The following is a 21857-nucleotide window of genomic DNA, read 5'->3' as shown; positions in this document are numbered from 1 at the left end:
TAATCCATCATTTACCAAACTTCTGTTAAGTGTTCCCTGTATGTTATGCACTGTGCCAGTCACTGCAGAGAAAAATTAGCAGGACACGGGGTCAGCCCTCTAGTTGCTCACAGTCTACCTGCTCCGTCTACTCCAGTTACATATGGAGTAACACCGTTTTGTTTGTGGCTTTATCCCACTTTAACTCCCTTATGCCATTGCTTTTATGTAGAAAAGATCAGGGCATTATGTAAATTGGGCATGTACCATCTTAAGTACATGACCTTATTTCCATTTGTCCATTTTCAATTTAGTTTTATGTCCTACAGAATTTAGGCTGCATGAGAACATGGTCCAGAAATCTGATCTCTGTCCAAATTTGCACTTTCTAAATGTAAGCAGACACTCAGAATCAGTCTAAAAATCATTGGCACAAAATGTACCCAAACAGGCCCGTATAATTGCATTCTTTCTATTTCTCTGTCACTCTCTCTACCACACACACACACACACACACACACACACACACACACACTTGTATATATAATTAAGATGATTAAGATTTTGTTCTATCTGATAACAATGTATGTCTAGGACTCAGAATATCAAAGTTTGGTGCTAAGTCCTCTAAGGTATATAAAAATTAGGAATGTACAGTAAGGAGTTCATTCTTTTCAGAAGTCCACAACTTAGTAGGATAAGTAGATTTCTAAATAGGCATATACGATATAAAGTAAGTTGTGAAATTATATAATAAAAGAGTAAGGAAATTAACGGGGGGAAAGAATCTACAATAACCCCTTGCACTTAGATTGCTTGATTTTTGGACCTCGGGTATAGGAGAACTGAGTCAATCATACTCTTCAACTTATTCAGCAGACATTCTTTGAGCACCTACCATGTGGCAGGCACCCTCCAGGCATTGAGGATATGCAATTTTTATTCAAGTTGAAGACACAGTCAGTAAGTAAACAATTATCTGATGGTAGTGGCAATGGAAAGAATTAAAGCAGGGTCGTGGGAGAGCAAGTTATTAGATGGCTCTTTAGTTGAGTGGTCAGAGATGGCTTCTCTGAGGATGTGACCGATGAGAAGGAGCCCACCCTGAGGAGGAGGATCAGAAGGATTAGCATCTCAGACAAGAGGAACAGCCATTGCAAAGGCCCCAAGCAAGAATGAGTATCACATGCTTCAGAGACTAAAAGAAGGCACGTGTGCCTGGAACACTGTGGGCAAGGCGGTGAAACTGAAATGAGATGAGGCTGGAGAGGTGGGCAGTGACCAGATGACCAAGGCTAAATTTTACACTAATATAAAGTTTGGCTGATCCTTAATTGCACGTGCGTGCGCACACACACACACACAAGTTCCAAAAATGTTTCAAGCATTGGCATAACTGTTGGAATCTATGACAGCTTTGGAAGAAGTAACACTCATTTGGATCAAGTTTAAAGACTCATTACTTTATGTTCACATCTAATACTTAATTTGACTAGGAAAATCTAAGAACGAAGGATATTTGCAAACTATAAATGAACTCCAAGCATTTCAATGGTATCATTGAACAGAGTACAGGGAAAGCCAAGGGCTTCTAAAGAACAATTTGGAAAAAAGAACCTGCATGGTAGCAAGCAGGGTGAGCAAACAACTCCAGTTACAAGACTGCTGAAGAACGGCAGCGGCTGCTGTTTCCCATTAGGAGATTACGCTATACTCTCATCATTGGCTCTGGAGAAAGCCCCTTTCTTATTTTACACTGTTATTTTTTCCCAATTCCCACTCCATAGGTGACTCTTGTAATTTTTTTTGGAATATGTCCTGAGATGGGTATGTATCTTCAATAAATACATGGATTGTTTTCCATGAGTGTGATTTTAATTAGCCAACATGGGATTGTTCACGATATTGTTCTGTCTTATTGAATTTCAAGACTATTTTTAGAAATCTATCCATGTTGCTCTGCATATCTCTAATTCTCCACTTCCAACAGCTGCAGAGCATTTTGCAGTGAGAATCCTTCCCATTTTATTTCCCTTTTCCCTAGAGAGGGACACCAAGTTGCTGCACACTGTCTGTACGCAATGGACATTCTCATAAAGGCTGCCTTATGGGCCGAGGTGGGCATCTCTGGGAGATTACAGGACCATGAGCATGATTCTCACTCAGCTTCTCTTGACAAGGTTGGATTGCTCTCCCAAATGAATGCACTAGTCCACATGCCCACTATATTTTTATAAGTGACTTACACAGAATACACTGAGTCTCAGAGATGTATGGTCATGTATTCAAGGTCAAACAGAGAGTAAGTCTCAGGATCAAGAGCCAAATCTTCCAATTCTGTTCTGAGGCTTTTTCTGTTGGGGAAATGCCTTTCTGAGGAAACCTATGTTCCACTTACCCATATGGATGCACAGATGCAAAGTTCAAGTAAATTATTCCTTAAGTGATATTATTACCCTTCACTGCCCCTCATTCCATCATTATTTTTGAATGGCAGCTCCAGGACACACTGCTTTTTTGCTTCGTGAGGTCAAGGTTTTATTTCCTTTCATCACTGAAGCACCTGCACTGAGCAGGTATTCGTAAGGAATGAGCTCTTCCTTCCTTTGAAGGAACTTACAATCTAATTTCCTCTCATAACCACAGCCAACATTAATACAGGTTGCAGATTTTCAAAAACTTTCTGTGGTTCTGCTTTCTTGCATCTGTAGATTTCATGGCCTCAGAATCCCTCAACATTGATCATTTTTACCTGGTCTCTGTTCTCTATTTCTGGAGACCACAAACGTCCTAAAACTTCAGGTCCCAGCTATCCGAGTCATTTCTGAAGACAGTTACAAGGCTACCGGCCAGTGCCCGATGTGTAGTGCAGTGATTTTGTTGGGAGCACAATGCTCTCTGAGCAAGTATGGCAGAGCCAAAAACTGGATCAATTCTAGCTGTGATCGTTTATGCCCTTGGGTTTGAAATAATTACTTTCTTAGACATGTGGTTCCCAGATGAAATTCATGCTGTGATTTGATTTTTTTAAATGAAAAAAAAATCTGAAGCAGAAATTCATCACCAACATGTTAAGGAATTTGATGACTAAAAATAAATTCCCTGTAGAGTGCATGAACGTGGTGTGCAGACTCGGAAAGGGAGAACTCAGCAGCAAGTCTGTGTGGATGGGAATGACAATGAACTGGGGGCCCACCTTTCGGCTGGTATCAAAAGGCTGTCCCACAATTTAGGCAAGGTAGCAGTAGATCATAGTAGAAATAATAAAAATCAACTTATGCTTCTGATGTTCAAGGAGCAATATTAAGACTAGTAAAGGGTAACTAAAAAGAGCCATTAGATTGAAGATATCCCTATATGACTATTATCTCTCAAATTTAATCTGTAATGATCTGCTTTAGCAATTGCCTAACTGATAAGTGCATAGTTGTAACAAACTTCTTTCATTTCATTAAAGAAAACTACTCTTCAATAATAATAATTTTTAAAAGGCTGCCCAACATATTAAAAAATATTTGATGCTATTAAATCAGGAATTATTTCAAATGCTTATCATAGATACAGCCTTCCAATCAAATTAATTCCCTAAAGGCAAGTTACATGTTGGGGAGAACCCAGCACAAGATATTCTTAACATGCCCCTTTCAAATCTGAGATGGAATCTGCACTTGATACGTGTCTATTCTCTACACAATTAGGTGGAGCGAGTCTTCCCCCTCAGAAAATGGTTATCCTAGTCCCTAGGGAAAGAAACCTCTTGGTTGCTTCAAAAGAAGACCGCTGGAGCCAGGCTTTATCCAGGGGCAGGTGAGCGGCGACGGGTAATGTCGGGTGAAAGCTGAGAGCACTGACAGATTTTTGTACTGGGCCTCTAAGCCCAAGGCCATTATTAAGGCACTAGGGGCCCAGGGCCTAATTCAATCTGCAAACTTGTGTTTGTTTTAGCTCCAACACTTTGGTGTTCATTTAATTTATTTGAGTGTCCTAGGAGAAGTATGAAGTCTAGTTAGCCCCAGCTCCCTCCACTCCCAATTGTCCTCATACCCCTAACTCCTTTTGGTGAACTACCTGGCCCTGAAATCTATGGAGTATGCAACCACTGTTCAGACAAATATGTTATTTTAGAAAGATGATTTTGTTCTGTGGTCCCAAACATCTACTTCCCACTCACTCCCACCATCGTCCCACATACCCCCTGAAGGAACAAGAGGGCTGTCCTTGTGGGCGTGACAAGGCAATGATGAAGATCCAAAAATCCTAACTTCCTAGCACTTCAAACCCATTTCACACTAGACTATAAACTCTATAAGAGAAGTGACATTGTGCTGTTTTTTATGTCTCCTCAAGTATCTCAAACTGACAGCTGGGAGGCAATTAGTAAATATTTGTTGAATGAGTGAATGAATGAACTGCAGATTCTCCTCTCTGTGGCTGCAAAGCTCTGAGTTTGGAAGTTAATTATGAAACTCCTCAGTGCTTTTCCTTCAGACATAGGTGCTGTCGGTCTGAGCCAATATGTGCTTTACGTGTAAGGTAAGAGGAGAAGGTCTGAGAATGTGCCTGTGTGCTCTGTAAAGAAGCCTGCCCATGAAAGGGAGTTGGGATGTGACACTAGGGTGACATAAAGCAAAGAGGATGACAGGGAGAAGACCACATCTGGTTTTTAAATTAGTTCTAAAAGGAGAGAAGGCAGAAAAGGGCAAAAGAGGGGGGAAGATGTGATGGAAAAGCTTCTGTCCTAGTGATCCTTCTCTTGATTGCCTAGCTCAACATCATCCAATAGAAATATAGTATAAGCTACACGTGTCATCTTAAAGTCTTCAATAGCTCATTAAAAAGGTAAAAAAGGAACAGGTACCATTGATTTTAATATTTTATTTAACCTAATATATTCAAAATAGTATTATTTTAGTATAGGCACCAGCTAGATGTCAAATGTTCAACAGCTGTAGGTGGCTAGTGGTTACCTCATTGGCCAGCACGACCTAATGTCCCAGAAGCCCTTTCCTACACTCCCAGGGCCTCCCCGCACCCTGCTCAGTGATCAGAGCCTCTAGCCAAAATGCTTCCCCCATAATTCTGGGTTCTCCTGCCATTCAGCTTCCCAACCAGGTAAAATCTTACTGGCTTTTCCCACCTTGTTTTCTCCCTGGCCCCAAACAAGGATCTGACCTTCAGCCACGTGCTTTGTTCGACCTGCTCTAGTGGGAGATTTCTGTCTTCCTGTTTCATCTTTGTATCCCCTGGCATTCAGCACACTGCCTGGCACACCTAGCTGCCTCACACGTGGGTGGCTGTAGGGGACGCGGACAGGGGGAGGCTCAGAGGCCGTTTCTGCAGGTGGGGGAGCAGCTCCTGGTCGGGAGGGAAGCGCCTTCCCGGGCAGTGCCGGTGTGGCAGCAGCCATCCCACCGGGCCAGTTCTGCAGTGTGCTCCGATGCTTAGCCTACAGCCTGTTCTTCCAGCCTTTCCAACACTTATAGGAGCTGCCTAGCAAATCCCTTTCTGCCTAAACTAGTTAGCATGGATTTTATTGTTGAAACCAAGAAACTGACCCAATTTTAGTTGATTATAGTTTCAGTCTTAGGGTTTTTCTTTGTACTGCTTAGCGTGTTCTACCTCTTTATCTGATTTGTCAGCTTTAGATGAAATCTTTTGAAACCCCTGGCCTACAGAAGATTAGGAAATCAGCATGTTTATCCTCAATTTTTAAAATTCAATTTCCCTCTGGCCCCAAAGTTCCCATGTTTGATGACTTTCCTAGATAGTCATAACCCTAACTACCGAAGCTACACTTCTTGGTGCCCAGCGGTCTGATTATCACGCCCACAGACAGGATCATTTTCATGCTTGCCCTATGAGGAGGAGGAGGAATGGGGAGAGCAGGGGGGTCTTCCACTGAAACGCAAACCCGCGCCGGCCAGCCGATGACCCCGGCCCTGGCATGCTCTCAATGGGATAATGGGAAGGCAGAGGACTACTCATGTTTTCTCTTCTTGCTGACCCCGGCTTGTATGCTTGGCCAATAAAATCTAGCCCTGTTTCACAATGGGTGGTGAAAACGAAGGGGGCCCCCCTTGCATTGCAGTGAAGACCATTACTCAGGATGTAAAAACCCAGAGGTCATCCAAGAAGAGATCCATAAATGTCACTTTATGAATTTTTTAAAAATCAATGGAGCAATAATTACTATAAGTGAAATCAAAAAACAAAGGACAAAGTGGGGAAAATATTTGCAACTCATATCACAAAGGGCTTGTTTTCTTAATATAAAGAGTTCCTGCAAATCAATAAGACCAACACCCGAAAATGGGCCCGTGATGCAGACAGACAATTTATAGAAAGAGAGGTACAAAGGAAACACTAAGACAAATGATTCTTAGACATATAAAAAGAGAAATGTTATTTTTAAATATATAAATATTCCATTTTCACCTCTTAGAAGGGCCTAGAGCACAATGCATGACAGAGGGTCCGTGGTGCTGACAAGGGTCTGAGGAGATGGGCAGGCTTCCTGATGGGAATATGCATTGGTGCCACTGGTAAGAAGAGCAATTTGGTAATATCAGTTCCACTGATAAATACACATACCCTTTCAGCCAGAATTCCCACGTTAGGGGTTTATCCTGCAGATACACTCGCATACACTGAGTTATGTACAACTGTAGCACGGTGAGAGCAAAATATTTTAAATCACCTGAAAACGAGGAGAACCAGAAACTTTATCTAGGATGAAATGGCTAAGCTGCTTTACCCCGAACCTTGATGTAGATGAAGAAAGGCTGTTTTCTGTGGTAATAATTCAAGCCGAGTAAGAAAGGAGATCCAAGCGGAGACATTGTATGTAGAGCTGGCAGGACTCCGAACATACAAACACTAGTGGGTACTCGAGGTGCAACACCAGCAAGACCTTGCTTTGTGCGGGCCGGCGGCGGAAGCCCCCGACCGTCAGGTGGCAGGGCGCAGGGGCGGCAGCGAGGAGAGGAGGCTGCAGGCCCGCGGCCTGGCACGGGGACGCCGGGTAGAGGAGCAGCTGTCAGGCATCAGCTGCCCGCCGTTGCTAACGGTTTTCTCTGAAGAGGGGAAAGGCTACACCCGCTTACATAAGCGCGCAAACCCTGCTGGGCTGCGGGCTCTCTGCTCCGGTCCCTTCCCCGCAAGCACCTCGGCAAGGAGGTTGTCTAGGCAGCGGGGTCTCCAGGAGACACTGTTCATATTGTGCTTCATGCGGAGGGAGAGGAGACGATTTGGATGTTGTCTCTGAGAAATGTAGGCAGCTCAGCCCCGAAGGGAAAAGCGCCCTTAAAGGTGACACCAGTCAAAAGGGAAATGGCACAGGTTTTACAAAATACAAAAAAAGGGGGACATGCACAGGGAAAATGATTGGCAGATAAAAAGCCGCAGCAGAAAAATCCTGCCACAACGCCTGTGAAAATGACGACCAGATAAGCTCTAGGGATGAAAGAAAAACGTAACCGCCAGAAAAAAATACCCTGTCTCTGTAACAAGCGCTCGGAGCAGATGCAAGTGTCCACGGAGAAAAGGAAACGGCAACTGGAGTTCAAACGCGAGTTAGCATTAAGTTGTTTCCTTTGAGGTAGAATTTATATGCAGTAAAGTCTTAGATGTATAGCAGGATGAATTTTTAAAAGGTAATAACCACAGCCCGGCCAGCATGGCTCAGCGGTTGAGCGTCGACCTAGGATCCAGGCGATCAGGGTTCGATTCCCGGTCAGGGCACATGCCCGGGTTGTGGGCTCGATCCCCAGTCGGGGGCGTGCAGGAGGCAGCCGATCAATGACTCTCTCATCATTGACGTTTCTCTCTCTCTCCCTCTCCCTTCCTCTCTCTGAAGTCAATAAAGATGTAATTTTAATTAGTTAATTAAATAAATAAATAAAAGGTAACCACACCCAACTAACCATTGTGATATGGATATGGAACATTACCAACAGGCAAGAAGGCCTCTTTCTGCCCCCTTCCGGTCAAAGGTCATTGCTCTTTTGACCACTCTCAATTTTTTGCATCAGTTAGGTTTATCTGGTGTTGAACATCCCACGAATGAAAACATACAGTAGGTACTCAGATGCGTAGGCTCCCACACATTACGTTATGTCTGCTCTATCCGTCCACATTGTTGTGAGCAGCAGTTCATTCTTTTCCAACGTTACATAGTCTTCCATCAGATGAATATGCTGCTCTTTATCCATTAACATGTGAGTGGTTTCCAGTTTTTAACTATTATGAAAAAAGCTATGAACACTCTTGTACGTGTTTTGGGGGGGATATAAACATTCATTTCTGTTGGGACTATACAGAGGAGTAGAATTTCTAGGTCATAAGGAGCATATATATTTACTCTGGAACCATTAAAATGTTTTCCAAAGTGGCTGCACTAATTTAAACCCAGAATGTATCTTCCATTTTCGAGCCTCTGCTTGGTGTCGTTAATCTTTTCATTTTAGCCCTTCTGGCAGCATCACTTCATTGTAGTTTTAATTTTCATTTCCCTCATGACTCATATCCAGAAGCTTTTTATGTGCTTTTTTTGTGTGACGTAATGGTTCATGTCTTTGCCCATTTCCTATTGGATGTCTGTCTTTTTCTTATTAATATCAAGTTCTTTATATATTTTAGATAGGAGTCCTTTGTCAGAGATATATATAGAAATATCTTCTCCTAGTCTGTCTTGCCTTTTTACTCTAATGATGTTTTTTGATGAAAAGACGTTCTTAATTTTCATTAAGTCAACTTATCAATATTTTAATTTTATATTTAGTGCTTTTTGTAACCTATTTAAGAAATCATTGCCTACCTCAAAGTCATGAAAATACTCTCCCTTTTTTTTAAACTTTGTTGTTTTATATATTTTTGAAAAATCCTCACCCAAGGATATTTTTTATTGATTTTTAAAGAGAGGAAGTGAGACAGAAGGAGAGAGAGAAACATCAATGTGAGAGAGAAATGGACTGGCTGCCTCTGTGGCGTGTTCCCACCCCGACCTGAGGATGAAACCCACACTGCGCTACGTGCCCCGGCTAAACTGAAGAGGCAGCCAGACCGCAGACTGGTTACAGGCCCTGCAGCAACCACAGGAGGCTGAATGGCCCAGGAAGTACCATGAGGCCCCCACTGGCTGAGAAAACCAGATCACAAGGCAGAGACCCCACACTTCAGCTGTGAAAACCATGAGGCAAAGAGCACCCAGGCGCCCTTGGGATAAGCCGATAACAGACAGCACGTCTGAAGTATGTGCCAGGGAGTCCCTTCCGCCAACACCGCAGGGAAGAAACAATGGCTCCCCTCCCTCTACAAATCCAGATCCAGCCTGGGAACAGCAGGAGGGCGCAGGGCACTTTTATCCAGTAAAAATAAACTCTAACATGTATTAGGGGCTTAGTATGTGCTAAGCACAGTTACAAGCTCTTTACATGTCTTAACTCATTTAATCTCCACAAGGATAAGAAGTAAACATTATTATTACTCCCATTTTAAAGATGAGAATACTGAGGCACAGAGAGGTTAAGTAGCACACCTCAGGTCACACAGTAAGTGGATGAGCTGAAACATAAAGACAGGCAGTCTGGCTCCAGAGCCCATGCTCAAACCATTACATAAATAGATTATTTGAACCAGTCAACAAAGATAAACCTGAATTTTTATAAATATGGAACTGGGGAACTATATTGTTATATCCACATGAGGAAAGTTAATGAGGCCATTACAAAGAAAGAGGCAGCTGATATGGGATGATCTCCAAGATGTATTAAGTAAAAAAAAGGAAGTGACAGAAAAGTACATTATATGCTACCTTTATAATCAATAGGTTTCATAAACACACATGCTTGTCTCTGGATAGATACTTCTGGAAATATACCCCAAAACTCACAACTCACAGTAGTTGTTCTTTGGAGAGAAGAGCCAGGAGTCCAAGTGGTAAGGGTTAAGGAGAAACCTGCTCTTCGTGCCATTCCTTTCTGTGCCTTTTGAATTTTGAACTATCTGTGTATATCACCTAATAAAAAAAAAACACGACAAATTAATCGATATAAAGAAAGCCAAGTAGCCTTCTAGGAACATGGGGTGATGAAGGCCACCTCGCCAACCTGAGGGAGGCCCTCTGGCAGGAAGAAAGTGCACTAGAGATAACTAAGGAAAAGGAATTTCGGAGGAAAAAGAGAAAACAAACGTGACAGGATGCTTACTTGGGAGGTTTGACTGATGCACCAAGTTTTGGTAGAGTTCAGATTCCAAAGTGAGGTGTGAGGCCAAATGGAAATTTCAAAGTAGGTGCCAAGAGCAGGTTAGACAACTGACCTACATCGAGGCCCTAAGGTGTTGGGAGAGGAGAGGGAGGACACTGTGAGGAGGGTTTCTCTGGAGGGAGCTATGACACTTTCTCCTCAAAGGTAGGGGAGCTTCAGCAGGACCCCCTGGAGACTCACTGTGCACTCCTTGCAGGATTAGTTATGGGGGCCCATGACTGAGAAAGCTAAAGGAGTGAGGTGGCAGAGAAGGGGGAAACAGGTGCCTCTACCCTTCCCTGCTCCCCAAGAGCACATGCAGGACTCCTCCTGTTGTCCAGGGGACACAAGTGAAAAATATTGGCAGGAGTGATGCCAAGTACAGAGCGGGTGCAGCCAACCAAAGGTAACGGCAAAGGGGCTGTCAGTGAAGGCAGGGAGTGGGATGTGTGTGTGACGGGCCTACAAAATTGCCTATGAGCGTGTTTCAAACATTGCTAGGCCCAGAGAGGGGAAGCCAGCCCGTACCGGTGAGTAAAGATTTTCTCACTGGTCCCTACTGTCCTTCCTACCATGTCCACTCTGCCCTGGCCCCTAGCAGAGCTCCCCGCAGTCAGCAGATAGCTGTAGGGGGAGGCAGCAGTGAGCAAAAGAGAAGCTATTCCCTCCCCCACCTTGCCTGGATCACAGACTCACCGGCAACAGGCTCCAGCTGGAGGATGGGAGGAGCTGGTATGACTAGGTTGAGGTTATGTTTGTGACTTAAAACCACCCTAAGGATTTTTATCACCTGAGAGCGACCAGAAATGGGATGGAAGTGCTTATGTCTTCACCCAGAAGGACAGGCTAAGCCTCTCCCTACCCCATGAAGAACGTTAAAAGGAGAGTAGGAGGTAAAAGTCAAGTTGCTCTGTGATCACAAAGCACAAGCCCAGTTACACAAAAGGATTAGTTAACAAGAGTGAATTCAAAGGCCCAAATTTAGTATGTAAATGTTTTCATTACTCTTCCTTCTCATCACTGCTTATCATGAATGATTAGCGAGATCTTTTAATATACATAAAATGCAGAGATTGCTCAAGACCTGCGCAGTCGAGAGAAAGAATAAAAAGTTTACACACATGTATGATGTCTCTCAATGATCCATGCTCGAAGAAAGCCGTGTGTGACGACAGAGTGTAAGCAATATTTAATATCGATACACAGATTAAAATCAAAGCCAGCAGCCACTGCTCACCTTGTTCAAGCTCACGTAGGGGACTTGATTATGCCCTTATGTCCATGATTCCACATGGAAGAAGGAGTACTGAGTCGCTCTTCTCTGTTTCCTCCATGTTTCTCCTGGGGTTGCTCTTTTAAACATTTTATAAAGTTATTTATCCAAATTCACCAACGAAACTTTTCTGTGCCTCCATTTTTAGTTTACAAGCTGTCTTCTGCAGTATCAGGGGCCAACTAACCCATTTCATTTCTCCATGTGAAAATAAGGCTTAGTTTTCTTAAGTCCCAACTCTCTTCCATTATATCCTGAAATATAGAAGAGTCTGTTGAACATTATGTGTGCAGTTTGGAGTTGGTCACTAAAACTGTGAACTTACCTGTTTTAGTATGATATACTTGGAAAATATTGCAGGTACCACCCAGGGGTGATCTTTCACCTCTCCATGTGCCTGCAATGAACTGGCGGATATTATTCACAGGTGCTAATCAGGGAGACCCAGGTTGGCTATATTACATAAAACAAAACATTAACTTTTAATCCTTGTAGATTATCCAAAGACAACACAGTCAATTGCACTGGCCTGTGCATTTTGTTTTTGTTTCTCCACAATACCCACCTGATTCTTTAGCAAAGCATGACAATCACCTAAGCCGAAACCTCATTTTGGAAGTTTAGTTCTCCAGAAGTGGAACTTTATACACGCAATATTCCCCAATGATTGAGAAAAGCTGATGTAGTTGTTGTGAAGGGGGTACAGTTCTTATTTGCTATTTCTATGAACATCAAGTTTCCCAAAATTTTTTCAATTTACATATCAAACAAGGGCTAATTTCCTAATATGCAGGGTGGGGCAAAATAAATTTACAGTTACTGTGTTTGTGTACTGTAAACCTACTTTTGCCCCACCCTATATAGAGTTTCTACAAATGAACAAGACCAACCCACAACAGAGAAGTGGCCAAAAAAAAAAAAATGTGTGGAGAGTTCCCAGAAAAGGGAATCTAAGTAGATTTTATAAAAAATGAAAAGATGCTCAGCTTCATCGTCATAAAAGAAATAAAATTTTATTTATTTTAATAATATGTTCTTATTAATTTCAGAGAGAGGAAGGGAGAGGGGGAGAGAGATAGAAACATCAATGATGAGAGTGTCATTGATCGGCTGCCTCCTGGGGATTGAGCCCGAAACCCAGGTAAGTGCCCCGACCGGGAATCAAACCGTGACCTCCTGGTTCATGGGTCTCCGCTCAACCACAGAGCCATGCTGGCCAGGAGAGAAATAAAATTTGAAATGATAATGCAATGCCACTTTCACCTACAAATTGGCAAAAATCAAAAAGTTTGATAACATCTGAATGGGCAAGGTTGTAGAAGAGCAGGTACTCAGGCCTGTTCAGCTTTCTCAAGAGGGCTATTGGCAAAATGTATCACAATTACAGAGGAAGGTGTGTGTTTGTCAAAACTTGCAGGGCTATACACTAAAAGTGGTAAATTCTGCTCTATATAACTATACCTTAATTTTTTAAAAATGAAACTGTTACTATTAGCCTCCTCACAGTAAGTCCTATGTTGCCTGTAAAAAGAATGAGATTGATCTATATCAACTGTTAGCATATAAGTTCTAAAATACTTTAAGTGAAAAAAGCAGACTGCAAAATGATGTGTGTAGTCTATTCTTTCAAGCACAGACAAAGCCATACACTTATTCACACACCTATGTTTGTGAATGTGCATAACCTCTAGAAGTGTACACACAACAGTGGCTGCCTCTGGGGAGAAGATTTGGAAGCCGGGGGTGAGGGGACACTTATCTTCCACTATACATACTTTCATAATGCTTGGCGTTTGTTTTTCTAACCGTGTGTATATACTACTTTTTCAAGTATAATAAAAACCTTAAAAAGTGGGAATAAACATAAACATACGCGCCCTCAACCCAAAAACTTAACTTCTTGAAATTTACTCTGAAGGATACACTCAGCCAAGCGCAGACTGATGTGTGTTCAAGGCTGTTCACTGTAGCTTCATTTCTAAGAACCAAAGACTGGCAACAACCTAAATGACCACCAGTGGGGCACTGGTGAAATCACGCTGCTACAGAATTGTGGAATATAGTAGTCCCCTCCATATCTGCACCCTCTGTGGTTTCAGCTACCTATGGTCAACCATGGTCCAAAAATATTAAATAGAAAATTCCAGAAACAAACAATTCGAAAGCTTAAAATTGAGTAGGGTGATGAACCCTCGAATGGTCCTGCTCTGTCCCACCCAGGATGTGAATCATGCCTTTGTCCAGCAAGTCCACGCTGTGCCCCACCCGCTTCTTAGTCACTTGGTAGCTTCCTTATTTGTCACACCAGCTGTCGCAGCGGCACAGTGCTCGTGCTCGAGCAACCGTTATTTTACTTAATAATACTGTGTCCACGTAGCCTTTATTATAGTATGTCATAATTATTTTCTTTCCTTACTAGTCACCGTTATTAATCTCTGACTGTGCCTAATAAATAAATCAAACTTTATCAAAGGGATGTATGTCGAGGAAGAAAACAGTGTGTGTGTGTGTGTGTGTGTGTGTGTGTGTGTGTGCGCGCGCGTGGGGCTTGGTACTACCCATGGTTTCAGGCACCCACTGGGGGTCTTGGAACACATCCCCTGTGCATAAGGGGGATACTGCACTTAGAGGCACTAAGAAAAAGAAATGAGGAAGCTCCTATGGACCAAAAGCGAAGTACATAAGTACATGCTGCAAGCTCTTTTTATTTTATTTTAAATAGGTTTTATTGATTTTGTAGAGTGAGCGGAAGGGAGAGGAATAGAGACATAGAAACACTGAGGAGAGAGACACATCCTGCATGCCCCCTACCGGGGACCGGGCCTGCAACCCCGGGCACGTGCCCTGACTGGGAATTGATCTGGTGACCTCTTGGTTCATACGGCCACACTCAGCCACTGAGCCACACTGGCCAGGCCAAGGTATCTTAAGTTGAGATAAAAGGGGGAAGATAATACTTTGCTTCTGGGAAGGAAACTAGGCATCTGGGGAACAGGGGTGGGAAGGAAAGATTTCACAAATATTTGTCAGCACTCTCTGATTTTTGAGCCATGTGAAAGAATTACCTATCAATGCAAACTTTAGATTTCCCTGGTGTAGTATTACCTATATAGCTGTGTGACATACAACAGAGGAGCTCACTATGAAAATAACCTTCTGTTTTTATGTGTCCTTTACCACCATAAAGAAGTGAGATCTGCCTCAGCGTTTCATTCTCGCCTGAAAATGAACTGGCCTGTGTCTAGGCGGCGCTTCTGGCCAGTTTTCTTGCCAGAACATGTTCATTGTGGCCAATACAAAACGTTCTTCACCCTTTATCAACGATGTGGACACCTCGGGTGGAAAGCACTGAGTCGCCAGAGGGAAGGCTGGAGGCATTGACTTAGTAATGAAACTTTTCTGAAGCAAACAGTTTACCTCCTCCAGGCACAGATGGCTCTCAGCCAAGCACAGAGATTGTGGTCACACAGCCAGTCCCTCAGCCGGTCCCTCAGCCGGGTCAGCCTGTTGTGCCTGTTTCCCAGGACAGTGCTATTTGAGCAAAAGAAATATCCAGAGAAATTCAGGCACCACAGGACCAGACCACCACTTTTTATAATTATAGGTGTATGTATACCAATAATTTATCAATATTTCTAAATATCTTCAAGACTATTTAATTCCATGAGAATATGAAATAACTTAGATTCAAAAAGGAAACAAATATACACTCTCAATCTTGAGGAATCTGTCCCCAGAGCACACTGCCATAATGATAATTAGACTACATTAAGTATGTAATATTGATAATACTAATTTAAATTCTTTTCTATGTTGTAGTATGTGATGAATGGACATTATTATTTGAAGAAAAGGCAGTAAAAATATTGCACATGATAAATTATAAGTGCATTTATTCCCTATTAAGTATATTCCATGTGAATTTTTATCACACATTCAGTATCTGAGAATATTTCTTGGTCATAAGGGATTCTGAACCTCTGTGTAAGTTAGGGCTCTTTGGGTAACAAGTAAGAGAAAATCTGATCCAAACACTGGCTTAAACAAAACAGGAACTTCCTTGATTATGTAACTGAACAGGCCAGGAATAGGGCTTGCTGCTCGCTGCTAACTCAGATAAAAAGCTGCAATGGATCACCAGGGTGTCCCCCTCTCTCTCTGTCACAGCTCCATTCTCAGACCGGTTCCCACTCAAGATATCAAGATGGCGACAACAAATGTGGGCCTTACATTAAGGTTAAAAATCTAGGAAGACAGAGAAAGAACCTCTCTCCCAGAAGTCCCAGCAAAAGTATCATTACTTCTCAATGATTCTGAATAAGGCTTCTATTAATCAATAAGTCTGGCCAGGGGCATGCAATATTTGGATTGATTTAGGTCGAGAGTTCTGTGCCTGAGCCAGGGGTGGGCCCCAGCCAAAGTAACTACCCTGGGGAGGCAGGGATTTCCACAGATGGGAGCTAGAGTACAGTGACCAGCAGAATGGTGGCCGTGGGCAGTGAAGAGAACAGCTGCCAGTAAACAGCTGTAGCCTAGATAATTGGCGTGCAGTGGAAATCCAGTAGGAGTGAGGATCTACCAAGAGCAAGAAAAGCCCGCTGAAAGAAAGGGGTGGAAATAGGAGATGCTTACATTAGCACTTGACATTAATATTTTACATGGAGCCAATGTTGCTGGACTTGATATGCAATTTCAAAAAGAAAGAATAATTCATGTTTCCAGACTTGATGTGCAATTTAAAAAGAGGAAGAATATTGCTTTGTTCTTCAGAACTTAACAAACCCGTCATGAAATAAGCTTTGAGAAGAAAATTTTATCCTGAGGATTACTGCGAGTATAAGATGACTCTTGTCTAAAAGCATGTCAGAAATGAAAGACAGCGCTGGGAATCAGCTGCTGTCAGTGCTAGATGGAATGTCTCATTTGAAAATGATTTATTCCTTTCCATGTAAGGCTCTTCTATAATATGCAAATTGGAGGTGATTCGTACAACTCGTGGAGTGGTAAGATAAGAGCTAGAGTTAAAAGTTTGGGTTAGGAGCAGAGTGACTTTTAAAAATACTTTTAAAGTCAGCTCCTATACTCATCAAGCATTTAATGGCAAGAAATTTAGTCCAAGAATTTTTCTAAGTCACTGCAGAGAATTAATAATTATCAGAGGAAGAAAAACATTTTACTCATTTCTGAAGAGGCATTGTCCTGCCCTTGGCACAGGGCCGGATGGATTTAGCGTGTATAATTTCTCCTGAGCTCCCCTGGCAGGGACTATTAGCAGCCTTCCTGACAGCTCTGCCCCACTTCTTTCCGGCTTAAAAAATAAACACACAAATAAAATAAAAGTCTTATTTCAACTGGGCAATGATGCACCCAGCTTGAGGGTCTAAGTAAATCACGCCACTATCATTTCCCTTTTGTCATTCCAGCAATGGCCATGGGGTCAGGCTCTGGCCCCAGACGCGGGCTGCGGGCCTCGATGTTCCTTCCTGCCTAAGGGGACCGAACGAAGAGAAAGAGAAAGCCCTGCTGCCGGCTCCTTCCTTCCTGCCGCGGGCCGGCAGCCGAGGCCACGATGTTTAGAGCAGCTGCGCCACCTGGCGGCCAGGAGGGGCAGGCCACGAAAACAGCTCGTTCGTGCGACACGCCATCCAGCTGCTGAACGCCCAGACAGCACCTGCTTCCACACGTTTGTTAAGCGGCATATTATGGGTCATGTGGTTTGAGCACTTTTAGTTGGATATTCTGTTGCTTTCAGCCAAAATCATTCATAAATGACATATCTCCTCCTCAGATTTCTGCCTTGTGATTGCCATACTAAATACCACACAGCTAAATCTAGAGGTTATATATTTGCCTTGCAAAACCTAAAACAAAGGACTCACTTTCAAAAATCCATCCTTGAAGAACATCTATTTCCTAAACTGTCCTATTAAAGTTTGCTCCAGTGTTCTCACCATCCCCCCCAAAATGTCAAGCCAGACCCTTTTTACCGTTTCCTTTGGAAAGCCATTAAATAAATTATCAGCTGTGACATTCTCTCACAGCTGACACCTGTCCTCCCATTTCAAATCTGACAATCAGTAAGATTTGAGGAGGGAAGTTCTGAGACCATGCTAAGGAAAAGCCTTCACTCATAGCCGTGCAAAGACACAACAGGCTGCTCCTGAAGGTGGTGGCCAACCTCACCCACAGAGGAGCTTAAATAGAAACAGAATGCTAGGACTTCAGGTGGAATTCAACTAAGTAATCTTTTTGGTTTCTCTCAACTCTAATACTCAAGGATTGTATGTTCTAGGATCTCACATCTTAAAATGAAAAATGCCTTTGTTTGATTCTACAGAACTGTTTCATTACTATAATCTCTCCTTAAATATTGAATATTTACCCACTTTTTGCTGACTGCCTTACTCACCATGCTTAATATCATGTAACCCAAATTCTATACCCACTTCTGTACTAAAACGTTCTTGGTTTATTATTGACTAAAGATTCAGGTCAAACAAACACCTTATTTTTAAATTTTTTAATTATTATTACTTTATTTCTGAAAATGTTACAAAGAATCTACATGTATTTTTAGAATCCTCATTCTCGTATATATGTTTATAATATTAAAATCTAATCAGTCCATTCTCTATATCTGAGTCTGTTTCTATTTTGTTTGCTTATTTTGTTCCTGAGATTCCACATAAAAGAGAAACCATATGGTACTTGTCTTTCTCTGACTGGCTTATTTCACTTAGCATAATACCCTCCAGGCCCATCCAGGCTGTCACAAACGGTACGATTTCCTTCTTTTTTACAGCTGAGTAGTAGTCCCTTGTGTAACTATACCATAACTTTTTATCCACTGACTTATTCAATTTGCCCTTATTTCTAGTGTCTGTTCTTTTAGTCCCAACTCAAGATGCAGGGCACCTACCTGGTGGACCCTAGGCTCCAACTTCTGTCTCTGGATTACTAACCGTCATCAGGACAAAATGGCACCACAAGGAGGATCATCTTTGTGGATTTTCATCCTTCCAGGACCTTAGCCTAGTAAATTCTTACTATTTTGTACTATCCTCCAAAATGGCTTAGTCTGTGCTGATAAAGATAGCAAATTGACAACTTATCAACTAAACAAAAAATTTGATTACCCAACTACTCAGATTTAATCCAAATGTTAACTAAGATTAAATCTGACCGTGTTTTATGTTATTCACAGGTGACATATTTTTCTAGTGGTCTTTTGTCTCAAACATGAAAAATAAGAATTCTCTTGCTGCCAATATTTTTAATAATAAGCGTTTACCCATACAAATATTAAACTTTCACATCTGTATGAATGTCAAAGATTATAAATTATGTTTTAAATAATTGTGGGAATTTTAAAACATGTCTAATGAAAGATAGTGTGGTTAACATGATAACCAGGATAGACTAGGTTATGCTGAAGAAATAAACAACACGGAACTTTCATTGGTTTAACCCACTAAAGTTTATTTTTCACCCACATGAAGTTGGCTGCAGGTACTGTGGCTTTCCAGACAGCTCCCTTCCAAGCTGACATCTGGGCTATTTCCATCTTTTGGTTATACCATCTTGAAGTTTGGCTTCTGCTATTTCGGTGGCAGGAAGAGAAAGACGCATCAAAAACTAACAAGTGCTCTTCTCTCTATGCTTTGTCCTAGAAATGACATGTGCCCCTTCTACTCACAGCTCATTCATCATAACTAGTCACCTAGACCCCCCTAAACAGCAAGGGAGCCAGGGAATGCCTAGGAGCACATGGACATTCAGTGATTAATAAGTTAAAATAGATTATAACACTTCAGATGTGATTGAACTTAAAATGAACTCCTTGAAATATTTCCAACTAAGAGTTATTCTCCAAACAATAGAACAACCATGGTATGGTTTCCAGTATTTGAAGAAGCAGATTCTCTGCTGTCTCCCCCCTACAGTGGTTAATTTTTTAAGAGGTTCTGACAGCTTCAAAACATAAAACACAGCATGGATCTTTGTTTATTCTTGGATAGTTGCCCTATATGTAAAAGAAAGGTATTGGATAGAGTAATCTCTAATGTCACTTAAGAATCCTTGAAAAGATTGTTTAACAACCAAAAACAGTTACTTATTTCAATGTGGTATAATTTTTTCAAAATTCTAGTTTTTTAACCAAAATTTTATGCATTAGGAGTTCCAGTTCCTTGGGGGGAAAAGAAAAAAAAGCACTTGAGAAGTGAACTGGAGATGCAGGTAAATCCTATGCATCTAGTTCATGTCACACAGGGTTTCTACCCAAGGACCTTCATTTTTTTAATGAATGCATTTTGTTAGGCAATGTACATTTTTAAAAAATGGAAACACCACTCCTCGGGTGCAATGGCAAGGGGTGAGGTCAGCTTATTAAAAAATTAACACAAACTTATGCCACTCTCCATATATAACTTAGTGTGTCTGAGTTTTAGCAAGAGAATTCTTCAGTAAGAGCATTTTGCTAAGGTTGTTAGTACTGTTTCCTGTGTTCTGTGTATTGGTAAAAAATCAAGAGATTATTGATAGTAGTCTCTAAATTTGTGGTTACAAAATCAGATCTTATAGGGCCTAAGTGGATAGACGAAGTAGATATGGGGGAGTTGTGGAGACAGTCCGATTATTTGGAGTTCCTTGGAATATACTGAATTATGACATTTTGAGGAAAAGGCATAACATTTTATTTTTAAAACACCAACAGGGTTGGACTTTGCTGGGTAAGCCAATGGGACGACTAGCAGGACAAAGGAGTTGAGCTTTATGCAAGAGAATGGTTATGAAGATGGGGTTGGGGTGGGAGCTGAGCTGGGGAAGGAGCCCAGCAGTTCTGTGGTCACAGAAGTCATCACTGGGATTAGTTTATTGCGGCCATACCCCAGAAGGGCAACTCTCTGTTCCCAATGTCTTAGCTAGACTACTGAAGTCATTGCTCTTTGCGATGTGATGCTTTTACTTTTTATTTGCATTACCCATTTGTCCAGCTTTAGGAACTACCTTAGCCTCTGTCTGGCAGAAATGCAAATGCATCCAGAACACTCCATCCGACGCGCTGCCTTCCAGCCACACTCTCGTCTGTCTTCCTCCACAGTGTTTGCTTTTGATGGAAGCTCTTCTCCAGCCCGGTTTCTGTCCTGCAGCAAACACAGACCTTGCACGCGGTCCCACTGTGATCACTTGATTGTGTTTTCTTTTCTTCAAATTCATTACTTAATAGCGAGTTTCATCTTTTACGTAGATATGTGCGTGAGTGTGATACCCGGCTATTTCGGTGAAGAAAGGTGCTGCAGGAAAAGACCCTGAACCACACGGTCGGGGTTTCCCCATTGCTGCAGGTGTGCGGCCTCCATTCAAAGTCTCTCTGTCACGAAGGCTTGTCAACAAATCCTACAGGTGATTTATTCAGTTAGTTCTGAGCTTGCCTTATCTTGCCTTATTTTTAACTGCTTGTCAATCCTATTATATGTCGCTATAAAAAGACAAATATTTCTGTCTTCATTGTTCTAAGGAAAAGCAGCTCCAGATCTGAGCCTGACTGCGTTGGTGCTCTGGGAAGAGAGTACGCAGGGTAAACTGTCAGATAAGGTGAGACTGGAGCCAGATGAGCCGGCTCAGGTGGAGACAGCGCCTGTCGGGCCTCCCACAGTGAGCTGCCTGCCATGGCAAATGACCTTGAAATCTGGGAGAAAATCTGATTCTGCTGAATCCAGAGAACCTCCCTAAGACAGGAGAATGTGATGTCACCAGCCACACACACACACACACACACACACAGATAAGAAAACGACGACGACAACAACAAAACACCTGTTCTGTCTGGTTTTCTAGGGTGCTGGGAACCAGGGTTGTCCTCCTCCCTCCACTTTGTCCAGGGAAACTTCTAAACGCAATGCATACCTTGGATCCATCCCAGGCAGGACTAACGCTAATTAAAGTGATTTTTGAAATAAAGATAAAAATCAGTCATTCAGTTAAGTTCAAAAGGTACCAGTCTTTAAGCCCCAAAGAAGGGAGGGGAAAAATCTCAGAATTCTGGGTCTGAGAAAAATCCAGGAATTCCTATCATACAAGGGGAACCCATCGCAGTGTAAGGACCACAAGCAGTTAAGTCAGAGTGTGTAAGTCCCAAGAACTATTATGAATTTTGGAGGTGAAAGCATGAGGAGAAAGCAGAGTAATAATCAGTATGACCTGTAAAGTTCTGTCTATTGAAAGAGATCAGACGTAAAAATTAGAGTTGCATATCAAATTGTTTATCAATGTAACATCAATGCTCTATATGAAAAGAAATGATCTTTAAAAACAGGCTGTATATTAATAAATGTAATAGAAATAAATAAATATGAAAA

At 42.1% G+C, this 21857-nt stretch overlaps 1 long non-coding RNA gene across 4 annotated transcripts in view; it reads right to left on the bottom strand.

Annotated features, from left to right (window-relative positions):
* LOC308566652 overlaps positions 1-21857 on the bottom strand; it is a 70389-nt gene that overhangs the window by 27747 nt on the left and 20785 nt on the right. The window contains exons 4-5 of one of the 4 annotated variants that reach the window (XR_014000212.1): positions 11461-11750; positions 9876-9994 (exon numbers count right to left, since the gene is read on the bottom strand). This is a non-coding gene — a long non-coding RNA (uncharacterized lncRNA). Of the gene's footprint in view, positions 1-9875; positions 9995-11460; positions 11751-18962; positions 20896-21857 lie in introns of those variants that run through there. The other 3 variants (XR_014000206.1, XR_014000208.1, XR_014000209.1) reach the window with 3 other exon arrangements.

This window comes from Miniopterus schreibersii (assembly GCF_964146895.1).
Source record: "Miniopterus schreibersii genome assembly, chromosome: 13".
NCBI lineage: Eukaryota > Metazoa > Chordata > Mammalia > Chiroptera > Miniopteridae > Miniopterus > Miniopterus schreibersii.
Note: the sequence above shows the minus strand (reverse complement) of the source record. Positions and strands in the feature narration are given on the sequence as shown.